At 40.4% G+C, this 13925-nt stretch overlaps 1 pseudogene across 1 annotated transcript; it reads right to left on the reverse strand.

Annotated features, from left to right (window-relative positions):
• Window positions 1-937: 937 nt before the first annotated feature.
• LOC308338089 (spermatogenesis-associated protein 31D1-like) lies at window positions 938-5347 on the reverse strand (annotated as a pseudogene). The gene is made up of 2 exons: window positions 5202-5347; window positions 938-4242 (listed from the first exon to the last, which is right to left on the reverse strand). The product of its transcript is annotated as a spermatogenesis-associated protein 31D1-like (transcript).
• Between the last annotated feature and the right edge of the window lie 8578 nt (window positions 5348-13925).

Here is a 13925-nt window from a genome sequence, read left to right on the forward strand (position 1 = left end):
TGTTTTTCAATATTTCCTTAGCAATTTGGGGTCTCTTCTGATTCCATACAAATTTTAGGATTAGTTGCTCCAGCTCTTTGAAAATACCGGTGGAATTTTGATCGGAATGGCATTAAAAGTATAGATTGCTCTAGGCAGTATAGACATTTTAACAATGTTTATTCTTCCGATCCAAGAGCATGGAATGGTCTTCCATCTTTTTGTGTCTTCTTCAATTTCTTTCATGAATGTTCTGTAGTTCCTTGAGTACAGATCCTTTACCTCTTTGGTTAGGTTTATTCCCAGGTATCTTATTGTTCTTGGTGCTATAGTAAATGGAATCGATTCTCTAATTTCCCTTTCTGTATTTTCATTGTTAGTGTATATGAAAGCCACTGATTTCCGTACATTGACTTTGTATCCTGCCACGTTACTGAATTGCTGTATGAGTTCTAGTAGTTTGCAGGTGGAGTCTTTTGGGTTTTCCATATAAAGAATCATGTCATTTGCGAAGAGAGAGAGTTTGACTTCTTCATTGCCAATTTGGATACCTTTTATTTCTCTTTGTTGTCTGATTGCTGTTGCTAGGACTTCTAATACTATGTTGAACAAGAGTGGTGAGAGTGGGCATCCTTGTTGTGTTCCTGATCTCAGCAGGAAGGCTGAGAGCTTTTTCCCACTGAGGATGATATTTGCTGTGGATCTTTCATAGATAGATTTTATGAAGTTCAGGAATGTTCCCTCTATCCCTATACTTTGAAGTGTTTCAATCAGGAACGGATGCTGGATTTTGTCAAATGCTTTTTCTGCATCAATTGAGAGGACCATGTGGTTCTTCTCTTTTCTCTTATTGATTTGTTCTATCACATTGATTGATTTGCGAATGTTGAACCATCCTTGTAACCATCTTGATGCCATGTGATTTTTTTCTTGGAATTGATCCACTGAGAAAATTGCCTCATCTATTTTCTGAAGTCACTTTCAAGAGGAAACTTTCATTCTGTGACAGAGTTGAGGAAGCACTCTCTAACTTTCTGTCCTCAGCATGGTGGCTCTCCTCTCTGCCTAAAGATGTCCCTACTCCCGAGTCCTCACTTCTGCATTTTCTTGCTTTGGAATCCTGAGGTCTCACTTTCTTTGCACTTTTACTTTGTGAGAAATTCATAGGCTGACCCTTACAGAAGACCAGCTTCAAGTCCAAGGATTCCTCCTGCTGCTCCGTGCTAATTCTCTTGTTCTTCAGTTGGACATGCAGCACCTGGGATGCTCCTCCCGCTGCACACACTCTGGGACTGAGTCAGGGAAGCCTTGGAAGTCAAGCTATCTGAAGTAAGAGGCATGTCAGTGGGACATCCTTGAGCCTGGTTATGCTCCTCACTCTCCAGTTTAAACTTTAACTCATTCAGGATCTGTCTTTTCAGGTCTGATAGTTAAGAATCTTGGGGAACCAGTACTTTTGGTGAGGGGTGTTCCATGGTCAGGGCAGTTTCTACCTTGCTCATGTTGACATTTATCATTTTGGAGCTTCCCAACTCACTGGTTGTCAAGGTGTCCCAAGATTGGGGTTGAAGGAGACAGAGCTCCTTGGTGTTGAATATATCCCTAGACAGGTTGGACATGGCAAAATGTTCTAAATTCTTCTCCACCATCACTTTGCCCTGTTCCATTTCTACTCTGTTACTGGAACTGACATTGTCATGCATGGACTCATGTTCAGCCCCAGCTTGCCTTGTGGGTACCTCTGGGCCACAATGTGTTATCTCACACAGTCTCACTGTGTTGCACTTGAGCTCTGATGCTGTGTGTAAATGGCTGAAAAGTCTGGCTGCCCCACTCAGCTATCTAGATACACTCTGCAGTCTTATGGTCAGTGTCAGAGTGTGATGCCTTCAGGCTCCCCTTTCCTTCACTGCTCACAGATGACATAGCAGGGAGAGGATGATCCACAGTGGGGACTAACTTTGTTGTTCTCACCCTGTTTCCCAAAAAAGGTTTAGAGCTTCCCTCAAGGGGCTTAAAAAACTCAGCTTTGGAATCCACCCCAGAAATATGCATGACTGAGAAGGGAAGGTCAAATTGGGGGAGAGGCCATGTTTTGGTTTCTCTCAACATAGAGAATTTTATGGATTCAAGAACCCTGAGTGGTAGACCCCACCTCTCATTCATGTGAAATCTTATAATATGGGTCTCTAGCACCTGTCGGTATCAAGAAAAGAATGCTCTACAGTGGTGCTCTGGCAGTAAACCCTACCCACCATTGTCTTTTTAGAATCTGTATTTTCTGTAGTAGTCTGGGAACTCCCAGAGAAAGGCAATGTATTGTCATCAGCCAGCCACGAATAACACACACCTATAGGAATCCTACCCACAATGATCTGCCAAAACTTCCTGCCCATATGTAAACTAAGATTACTTTTCATTTGATTCTGGTCTGTGTCCTTCCTTGAGACATTTAATAATTCATTCCCTGAGTGATTCCTTGATGACACATACAGTTACTTGTCTCCAAGGCAGCCCTCCGACCCGTCACTAGGTAGCATTCTGAGATGCTTTGTGGGTTGTCTTCTGAACTCTTCTCTAGGATATACCCAAGATTCCTCCTCATATCCTCCCTTAGCTGGAACTTTGTTTGGACCCTCTCATGGAACCTTCTGGGGAGATGCAACTCAGTCTTTGCTAGATCCCTGTTACTATGGCCCTGAAACTCAGAGAATTGTGAGTGAACGTGTCTGCCTTTTTGCTGAGAGAGTTCTGATGATTTACACTGAGGCTCCATCAGTGCCAGGGACTCTAGATTTCCACAGTCATGCAGGCACCAGCGTGGGATTACCTTCCTTGGGCTACGTAACTCTGGTGTCTCCTGGGGTTCACAGATGATAGGAAAATGGCCAGGAAGGATGGAGATTGGTACATAGGCATGGGATGGCCTGCAAACTAATGAAAGGTTGGGAGCTCAAGGACAAATGGTTTCTTTAGGTTTCTGGAACACAGGTACTAAAGCCCACAAACTTTCCTGTTGCTTCTGCAACAAGTGCCATCCCAGGTGTTGATTTTCAGTCAAGATAGGAAAGTCTGATTCATTCCTGGATCTATGGAAAGATACTCCACAGTCCCTAATCTGGGATGAAGAAGATGGTATGATCAGGAGGCAGGATTGAAAATGGGCATGGGTGTTCACCTGAGTGAAAGGTAGGGGCTGGGATGGGGACACGGTTTGAGGCAAGGATTGGGGGTGTATAATGGGGAGAGGAAATGGAGAGGAAATGGTTGGGAATGAGGAAAGGGTTGAGACACTTCCATTTTGATGGCAGAAGTATTATGAATTCCATTGATAAGACAAAGTGAGACTCTAGTGGAGAAGTACTACTAGAAAACATGAGAATGGCTACTAAGGACTCACTGTGCAAAGAAGGAAGACCCCAGAAGGGCTGGCTATATTTCTGATGCAAGTTTTCTGCCAAATCCTTGACATGGAGGAGCTGTTGATAAATAGAGAGCTGCTCTGGTTTGCCTTCAATACTCCAGCCAGTTTTGGGGGCTGCGGTGACCTGTACATCAAACAGATACAACAAATTCCCTAAAGATGTCCACTGGTACTCTGACCACATTTGTTTGGAAAATGGCCCCTCCTCTTTTACTTTCTTCTCTAAAATCTGGAAATCCATTCTCTTCTTCATTTTTCTCTCCAAGAGGGCCTGAAAGTTAAGGCCAGGGAAAGAAATTCCACTGGCCTCCTTGGGCTTAGTAGCAGATTCTCTCCAGAGATAGGTTTCTGGTTGATGGAGGTAAACTTGCTCTTGCTGAAAATCGGAGTGTGATAATGTGGGGAGGAAAGGAACATGTTCTTGGCATGGGCCTGTCAATAGGAGAATTCTGAACTTGATGTGTTTGAAAGGTCACTACCTCTGATTGTTGGGACATAAGAGGACAACCCACCAGGCCTATCTGGAGATGACTTCTCAGGAACAGGTTTCAATGAGATGGAAATCGATTTAGATTGAATCACAGTTAAAGGGCAGTCTAGCAGTGGTGAAACAGATGGCGCTGGTGGTGCATGATGACAAGCAAATGAATCAGTGGGATTCCTTGTCTGAGACAGATTTGGTAAGAGGTTGATACCCTGTGAAATGGTGGGGTCAAGAGCAGAGATGGTGCAGAGGTAAAGTGGCCTCTGGTTGAGCATCATATGGTAGGAAAGAAGTCAAAGAAGGGGTAGAGGTATGGAATGGTTCCCTGGGAATAAAGAATCCTAGGCTTTTGGCTCTAGTGACAGGGAGTGCCCAGGGGAGAGAGTTAGAAAAAGTCAGCTAAAGGGGTCATTGGGTTAGGTGAGAAGAAGAAGGGGGGTTGGGAGAAAGGTTCTGACAAAGAGGCTGGTATTAGGTCTCCTGGAGCAACTGTAGAGAAGTCAGGAGATGAAGTGAATGATGAGTGAGACACAGGCGCTGTAAAACCAAGGGAATCAGAGAAGGAGTAGCATCTTCCAGGGCTTCTGGAAACAGCAGCGAATTCACCTCAGAAGTTGTGCTGATACACACCCCAGAGAAGGGGTCTCGACATAACAGTTGATGAAAGTGGATGGTATCATGACACCAGCCTAGGGGCTATGGGAGACAGGAGGTACAAAACTGAAACCAGGACCAGAACAAACATATGTGACCCTGGCTGGTCTGGCAAAGGTAGCCCCCAACCCACCAACATCCCCAAGACTTTCAAATTCTAACTCTGAGAATTTTCCATCCCACCTCAATTCCAGGCTCCCTTGAGGCCCTAGAAATACATAGACTCTGCTTAAAAGTGGGGTACAGGAAAGAAGGTAATGTTTACTCACCTTTATAGAAGAGAAAGCACCTTTCTTGCCTCTCCTCCTTCTGACAAATTCTGCACCCTGGGAAACCAGGAGAATGATGAAGATAGAAGCAAGAGATCTTATAAGAGGCTGAATAGAGTGTCCTTTAAAGATATCCTTGGTAGATTGGACTTGGAGAGCTCCAAGAATTAGGATGCAGGGTCACATGATCAATGATAATAATAAGACTTACATTATTTGATCATTCACAATGGGCTTTTATATGTATTTTCTATCCCATGTGGTACTGAAGTCCACCTTATGTGTAACATAGGTCAATGGTTACCTCAAGGAGGAAGTTGAGTATCCATGATGTCACAGGTCTTTCAGAAAGTTTCAGAACTTCAGAAGTTCTGACTCACACTTATCTGACCTATTGTCCAGAACCATCACTGCTTCGTGCTTAGTCATGGTCAGAGCAGGGAATCTGAGAAGGGTTTTGCACTCTGACTGTGTTTCCAGGAGCCTCTCCTCTGAGGCCTCTGTTTTCTGAGAGGGAATGTGTCTAGCAGCTGGCATCCTCAGAGATCATGGACCTGAGCCATCATAGAAAGGACAGGAAGGGTCAGCCTTGGAGAGCTCAGGTAGAATAGGCAGAACCTTACCTTTCAGAGTCCCACCTTTTCTCCTCTTGGCTCTTCCCTGATGCTAGAACAAAAAGAAAAGAATGAGGGGTGGGGACTCATCTCTCACTCTTCTCTCAGAGATGGAGACATTCTTTATCCAAGAACACCGGACTTTAATTTATAGAACTTTGTGTTTGCTTTTCTCAACTTTTAAGGTGATAAATATTTTCAGTATTTGCTTTGAAAACCAAAGGAGGATTTTCTCTGGGAGGTCCACACTTGATATTCTCAGTCAGAAGGTCTTTGTTCAGTGAGGACATACAATCTAAAGCCTGAGAGTCACATCTGTGCTCCCTTGGGTAGACTCTGTATCCTAGGATATAGCTCAGACCCCAGTCTCTTCTCAGAGGCACAGCACTGTTCTCCTGATCAGCCCACCATGAAGGCAGGCTTGATTGAGTGATGCTTGACATGGGAATGTAACTCATGATCAAGACCTGGGAAAACTTGTTTTCTTACACAGTCCTCATACTCTCCAAATAACCCAAACCAGAATTGCAGAATCCCTGTGTTTGGGATTTTACCCAAGACCCACCACCATAGCCAAATAGACTATGAGTTTCGAGTAGAAACCTTAGTGCTTCATTAATCCTTCACCCTGTCAGATCTCTTTTCCTAGAGGAGTTAATGTCTATTCTTTCCTTAGACTTCCCATTTTAGGTGTTTCTCTGACCCTACCACAAACTCATTGAGAAATATAGGTAGAGGGACAGGAAAATAGAGTCATTCTCTGAAGGGCAACTTCTGGCTCCAGTTCTAAAAGCCTGGGAGTCATCACTTCAGTCTGTGAAAGAAGCAAAATGCTGAACGGACTAAAAATCAATGACATTTCTTGGAACCATAGCAGCAAACCACTACCTCAAATCTGCCGAGAGTGTCAGTGCACAAAATCATACCTAAGATTCGCTTACCTGAAACAGAAGGCATTGGAGACTCAACACTGCTCTCCTGGTAGGAACACTTAAACAGACCCTTTGACAAATTGCTGGAGCATGCATATGGGCTAGCATGAGAGTGAGAAACTACTGGGATCACAATCTAATGGGGGCCTCCCATTTATTTATGGGTTATATGACCAGGAACCCAACCTGGTTCTCAAAGTAAAGAGCTACCAAAAATAAAAAAGAAAAAAAGCTCTTGTTTCTGGCAGGGGAGTGTAGTGTTGGAAAGAAAGGAGACAGGTAACCCATTTTGAATACATCGTGAAATATTCCCAGAGTTTTTCCATAACAGAAGTCTACTCAGTGGGGAAATGCCTACCAGAGCTTTATGCCCCATGGGAGAAGGTAAATTACCCAACTACAGCAACCCCCTCTAGCTTTCCTCTCTCATCTATAGAGTGGAAGAAAACAAAACAAAAATCTCTGAAATACTAGTGAACATCACAATCCAGGACCATAAGACCATTAAAAGACGAATGATTAATCATATCCCCTCCTCTGACACCTTAGTACAGTATTGACAGCTCTGGTGTAGGAATAGGATCATAGCTAAAAAGAGCTGCAAGGTATAGGTTTTATTTAGGGAGATTTAGGGAAACCTAAAAACACTAGGGGAGACAAAAACAAGGACACTAGAGAAAACTGCAGCCTCTGATATGTATAGCTACAGTAAATATTAAAGACATGCCAGCACCTAACCAGATTAACATAAGACTTCACATTAAAGGTCTCTTTATTTCAGTTCCCATTACCCAATACATCATGTTTGGCTTTCAAAGAAAAATTACAAGGCATGCTAAAAGTCAGGGAAAAGCAAACTGATAAGACAAACCAAGCATCAGATGTACATTGAGATATGACATATTTCAGAATTCTCATACATAGAAGCTAAAATAACCATGATTATTCTGTTAAGGGCTCTACTTGAAAAGGTAGACAGTTTACGAAAGCAGATGATGCATGTAAGCCAGTAGAGGGAAATCCTATGAAAGAACCAAAAGGGAATGTTAGAAAACAAAAGCAGTATGACAAATGAAGAATGCCTTTGATTAACTCCTCTGTAGGTTGCATAAAGTCAAGGAAAGAATATGTGAGTGTGCATAAATGTCAGTAGAAACTTTCCAAACTGAAATACAAAGAGGAAAAGAATTTTCTTAATGCTAAAATCTAGAATATCCAAGAACTGTGTTTCAAACTGTATAATAGATATGTAACTGGAATACCAGAAGAAGAAAGAACAGAAAAAATATTTGGAGTAATAATGGCCAAGGAGTTTCCAAGATTAATAACAGGTTAGTCATACAGGTGTAGCGATACACCAAGCAGGGAAATATTTTAAAAAGTCTATACCTGGACATATCATGTTCAAACTGTATGAAAACAAAAGATAAAATTTTGAAATAATCCAGAGGTAAATAAAAACCCCACCTCTAGAGGGAAAAAAACATAAGAATTATGACCTATTATCATAATCCATGAAAGTAAGAGATTGGAGTGAAATGTTTAGTGTTGGAAGAAAAAACCACCAATCCAATATTTTATATACAGTGATATTATCCTGCAAAAGTAAAAGAGAAATAAAAATTTAGACAAATAAAAACAGGGAGTTCATCAGCAACAGACCTTACCTGCATAAGTGTTAAAAGAAGTTCTTTGTCAAGAAAGAAAATAACTCAGATCTACATAAAGGAAAGGAAGAGAAGGAATGAATGAGGATCAAATAAAACTTTCATTCATCTTATTCTCAATTGACCTAATAATAATAATGATAGTGTGTTGGGTGATTATAGTATATGGATAAGTGAAATGAATGGCATCAGTGGTACAAGGGACAGGAGGAATTGGACATTCCTGCACTATCTATGAAGTGATATAACATTATATGAAAGTGGACTTAAAGTCGTTGTAAATATATATTACAAACTCTATGACAACCACTAAAATATTTTTAACAGAGAATAATTGATCGACTAACAAAAGTGAGAAAATAGAATTATATATCACGCTTTTTCAAAACCAGAAAAGGCAGAAAAAGAGGTGAAGGATAAGTATAATGAATAGCAAACAGTATGGACAAGGTAGAGATATTAATCCTACTATATTTAAAAATCACTTGGGGCACCTGGGTGTTTCAGTAGGTTAAGCGGCTGCCTTCTGCACATGTCATGATTCAAAGGTCCTGGGATTGAGCCCTGCAAGGGGCTCCCTGCTCAGCGGAGAGCTTGCTTCTTCCTCTCCATCTATCTGCTGCTCTGCCTACTTGTGCTCCCTCTCTCGGTCAAATAAATAAATAAAATCTTAAAAAAAAATAAAATAAAATCACTAAATGGAAGTAGTCTAAATCCACCAATTAAAAGAGGAGACTGTCGGAGCACATTGAAAAAAAAAAAAAAGACCTAATTATATGTTGTCTATAAAATACTCACTTTAAATATAATGACACAGATAGATTAAAAATAAAGAGACAGAGAAAAATGTACCATGCTAACACTAACGAAAAGAAAATAGGAGTAATTCTATTATTTTGGACAAAGCAAACTTCACAACAAGGAAAATTATCAGGGGTAAAGAAGATCATTACATAACACCAAAGAGGTCAATTCTCCAAGAAGACAGAACACTCCTTAACAGGTACACATATAAGAACACAGTGTCAGAATAGGTGAGGCAAAAACTGGTATAATTGCAAGTAAATATGGATGAATCCACTGTTATTGTTGGAGATTTCAACAGTCCTTATCAGAACTGGGCAGATTCAGCAGGCAGAAAACCAGTAAAGATATAGTTGACCCAAACAACATCATCAATCAACTTGCTCTAATTGACATTTATCGAATACCTCATCCAACCGCAGAATACACATACTTCTCAAGCTCACATGGAACATTCACTAAGATGGACCATATTCAGTGCCATAAAACACACCTTAACAAATATAAAATAGAAATCACACGAAGTATGTTTTCAGACCATAGTAGACTTAAACAAGAAATCAACTACAGAAAGGTAACTGGAAATCCCAACGTGTTTAGATTAGATTAAATGACGCACTACTAATACACAGGCCAAGAAAGGAGACTCAAAAGAAAAGAAATATTTTAAAACAAATGAAAATTAAAATACAACTGAAGGGGTGCTTATGTGGCTCAATTGGTTAAGCATCTGGTTTTCGGTCTCAGCTCAGGTCTTGATCTCAGGGTCATGAGTTCAAGCCCTGTCTTGAGTCTTATGAGTCTTATGAGTCTCAATGTTCTACATTGAGCATAGAGACTCATAAAATATAAAATAAAATAATAAAATAAAATAAAATGAAATAAAATATAAAACTACTTAAAATTTGTAAGATTCAGCAAAAGCATCATTGGGAAGTTGTTTTGAATTCATCTATTTGAAAATAAAGATTTAGTATCTCTGAGGGACTTTACCTACCTGATTGACATCTCTGTTTCCAAAATACCAGTAAACATGGCTTCCTCTTTCGGTAGCACAGCACCAGAAGAAGGAGCCCCACCCAACCCAGGAAGGATGGGAAGACTGAGCAAGTGTAATTGGAGTTCAGCCATGGTGCAGCAAGGCTTCTCAAAGACGATTCACATCATTGCAAATGCACTCCTGCCTCAGGCAGCTGGGCATGGAGAATCCATGTGCTAGACTAGAGTTCCGGGCCCACATCACAGGGCTTTAGTACAGACACCAAAGGTTCCTGAGTGCTGGGGAGGGGACAGCACAGGAGAGAGAAACTCACATGCAACCCTTCCCCCACTATCCAGCCCAGCAGATGTGTCCATCCTTCCTGGCCTGTTAGATGCCTCCAGCCTACCTTCCTGCTCCACCTAGTCCCATATCATATATTTACATTAGTGAAATGTTCTCGGTCCCCTGTTACCCTGATATTACCTGAGACCCTTCTCTCTACTTGGTGATCTCACTTTGGACCTCAATTCGTCTCTGAAGGTTTGCTCTACCCTGGGATTGACATCCTCAAGATGCACTCTGCCTTCAGCTGCAGCCCCACCCCCATAGCTCCTCAAAAGTATCCACAAGTATTGAATACCAAAATGTATTCAAAAGTTCACTAAAAAGCACGAGAAAGCAGAATAGCCTATACCAAGGAACAGAAAACATGACAAAGAGGGAGACAAGGGCACGACACACCCATGGAACTGAGGCAAACAACTTAAAAACTTTTCATAATTTTTTCATTTCCCCAAATCCCTCTTAGGCTATTCACGCCCTACAGGTTCTCTTCCACACGTATAGTGTCTCTCCCCACTGCTCCCTCTTCCCTCTCTGCCAAGTCCCCCTCTTCCCCCCAAATTTTTAAAAGTTCCTTTATTTTACAGAGCAAGTGTGCTGCATCACAGCAGGCCAAACTCACCTTGATTTAGGAAGTGGGCTCCTCTAGCATAACGTCTAATGAGCACAACTATAACTATACCTAGCAATACCTTTTGGTTTTTTGAATGACACCTATGTTTATTTCTTCCATGAAAACTGTTTTTCCCACATAGCTTCCACCTTTTCACCAAAATATCTTTTTTTTTTTTTTTTTTTTTTAGGGGGATGCAGGCTCCCTGCGGAGCAGAGAGCCCGATGTGGGGCTCGATCCCAGGACTCTGAGATTATGACCTGAGCGGAAGGCAGAGGCTTTAACCCACTGAGCCACCCAGGCGCCCCTCACCAAAATATCTTATTGTCATCTTTACCAATGTTAAATAATAATGTCATTTTTGTTGATGGTTATATGTATTTATTTCTTCTCCCCATGCTACCTAGTCATTTAATAGTTGGAACCTTTACGGCTTCATTATTTAGATTATAAACTCTTGAAATTAAGCCCTGTATCATTTTCTTACTTGACTTGCCTACATTCCCTCGCTGATGAATCAATCTTGGCCCTAGACACCCAATCCTTTCCCTCCCATATGAGGAGCATTTGCCAGTAATGACAGCCTTCTTTTCCTTTCTTAACCTGTGTCCACAGTTCACCATTGTCTCTCCCAAAGGAAAGTACACTTCTAGCCCGCCCACTTCACATAACCTCCCTTGACTGCATGACGTATGTTTGTTAAGAAAAATCCCTCCACATATCTTTGAATCTCTGGAATTGTTTTTAAATAGGCCCCTAGGACTCACAACTATAAAAACATCCTTTAAAGTCTGAACAAGATAAGCTCCACCCAAAAAAATTTCCAGGTGAGAAGGGGTTATAAATATGGCACATCGAATTGATTTTTCAAACCTGGCCTTGTTCTAAAAGAGGCTGAGAAACTGATCCTGATTAAAGGAAACTAAAGATACACAGCAACTGGATGTAATATGTGATTCTAGACTCAATCCTGTAAGGAGGTTTATAAAAAAACACACATACACACACACATACACACACACGCACACACACAGAGGACATTAGTTGATAAATTGATAGAAATAGAATTTGAGTGGGAGAATAGTTAAAAGTTTTACGTCAACATGAAATTTACCCAAGGAGATAACTGTTCTGTCAGAGAATATTCTTTTTAATAAGAAATACACTATGAAATATTCAGGGAGAAAGTGTGTGATGCATGACATGTATTCTCAAATATCCAAGAATGTATGCATCATTTTCATATGCGTATATGTGTCTTCCCATATGTAGAGAAGGGAAAGGAGAAAAGGAGAGAGAGATTGTAAACAGGTCAAAATCTTAATAGGTATATCTGGATAAAGTGTATGTGGCTTTTCCATCTATGCAACTTTTCCACAACTTTATTTTCAAATACATTTTAAAAATGAATTTAACCCAACCTTTGAGATTTCTGGTTTTGATTCCAGAAGCTACTGCCTCCACCGTACCCCAACCCCAGATATGTGCAATGCCAACTTTAAAACAGTTGTCTCAATTCTGTCCAATGCAAGAAACGTGGGATCTTCTCCGCACATTTGAAACATGCTAACATTTCAACAAGGTTTTACAAAATTGGCAAAGAGCATCCCCACTCAAAAAAAAATTTTTTTAGAAATTATATGCAATATAAAACAAACAACAAAGAACAAAAATTCAACATCAACATTGCTTACTTAACATGGAACACCTAATTTCCTTTTTCTCTCGTGCCACCAGGTTGCTCCTCTCCTGGGTTTTGCAGTGTGAATTGATTTGCCAGCACTATGTTTGCTCTGCTAGTCAGTTACCAGTCCTCCACCAGATTTCCATCTTCCCAAAATATGTTGACAAACTTTGGCCTTTATGCTCCCCTTCTGGTGATCTTTAAGCATTTATTTTTAAGTCCTTTTTTTTTTTTAACAGCTTCATTGAAATACAGCTCACATACCATAAAATTCACCCAATTAATATGTATAATTCCTTGATTTTCAGTATATGCATCACCACAGTTAATTTTAAAACATTGTCATGACTTAAGAGAAACAAATCTGCAACCTTTTGCTATAATTCTCTCTCCCCTCCTCCCTCCAGCTCTAAGATGAACTACTTTCTGCTTCTAGATTTCCCTATTCTGGATATTTCATGTGAATGGAGTCATATGTGGTCATTAATGACTCATTTCTTTCATTTAATATGTTTTCAAGGTTCACCCCTGTTGTGGCATGGATTAGTCTTTTTTATTCCAAAAAATATATCATAGGGATACGTTATATTTTACGTACCCATTTCTCAGTTGACAGATGTTTGAATTGTTTCCATCTTTTGACCTTTTAATAAGATAGCTACGAACATTTGTTTACAAGTTTTTGTGTGGACCTATTATTTTCATTTCTGGGGAGTATATACCAAGAAGTGGAACTGCTGGATCCTATGTCTAACATTTTGAGCAACCGCCACACTGTTTTCTAAAATAGCTGTACCATTTTTCATTCTCACCAACATTGTGTAGGGGTTCTAATTTCTCCACATTCCTACCAACATTTGTATTCTTTTTTATTTTAGCCATCCTTGTGGGTGTGAAATTTTGGCAAATATTGATTTTGATTTGCATTTTTCTGATGGTTAATGATATTGAGCAGTTTTCATCTAATCTTTTACTTTTAATGCCATTGTGGAAAGAGGGGAATGTTTGGTCTACTTCATTTAAGGTGAAACACAGTAGTTTATTTGAAAAGTAAAAGGACAATTTTTTCTTCTAAATATTTGAAAACACATAGTGTCAAGTCTTTACCAACATATACAGTGTTCTTCTATACTTTTTGCATATTACAGTTACTGAGTGATTAAGGGACAGTGAAATTCTGCCCTGAATTTGCTCTGTAAGATTACTTCTTGTGTGGGGTTGAGGAATTCATTCAAATGGCTCCTCAGGGTTGACTATAAGGCAGAGCAGAGCTGATTGCCAAAGCGTCTAAAGCCCAGTGCCTTTTTGTCACCAATGCTGTGTACACCTGTTGTGAATAAATGTGTTCCACAGGTGATAAACATCAAAGAAATGTGAGAGCTTTGACGTGGACACATGGCATATGTCTCAGAGGTGGACAGCAAGATGTTTAAATGGGCTTTTGCATTTTAATCACAGTGTATCACACCTGCCCAAT

The sequence above is a fragment of the Martes martes genome (assembly GCF_963455335.1).
Source record: "Martes martes genome assembly, contig: scaffold_242, whole genome shotgun sequence".
NCBI classification, from domain to species: domain Eukaryota; kingdom Metazoa; phylum Chordata; class Mammalia; order Carnivora; family Mustelidae; genus Martes; species Martes martes.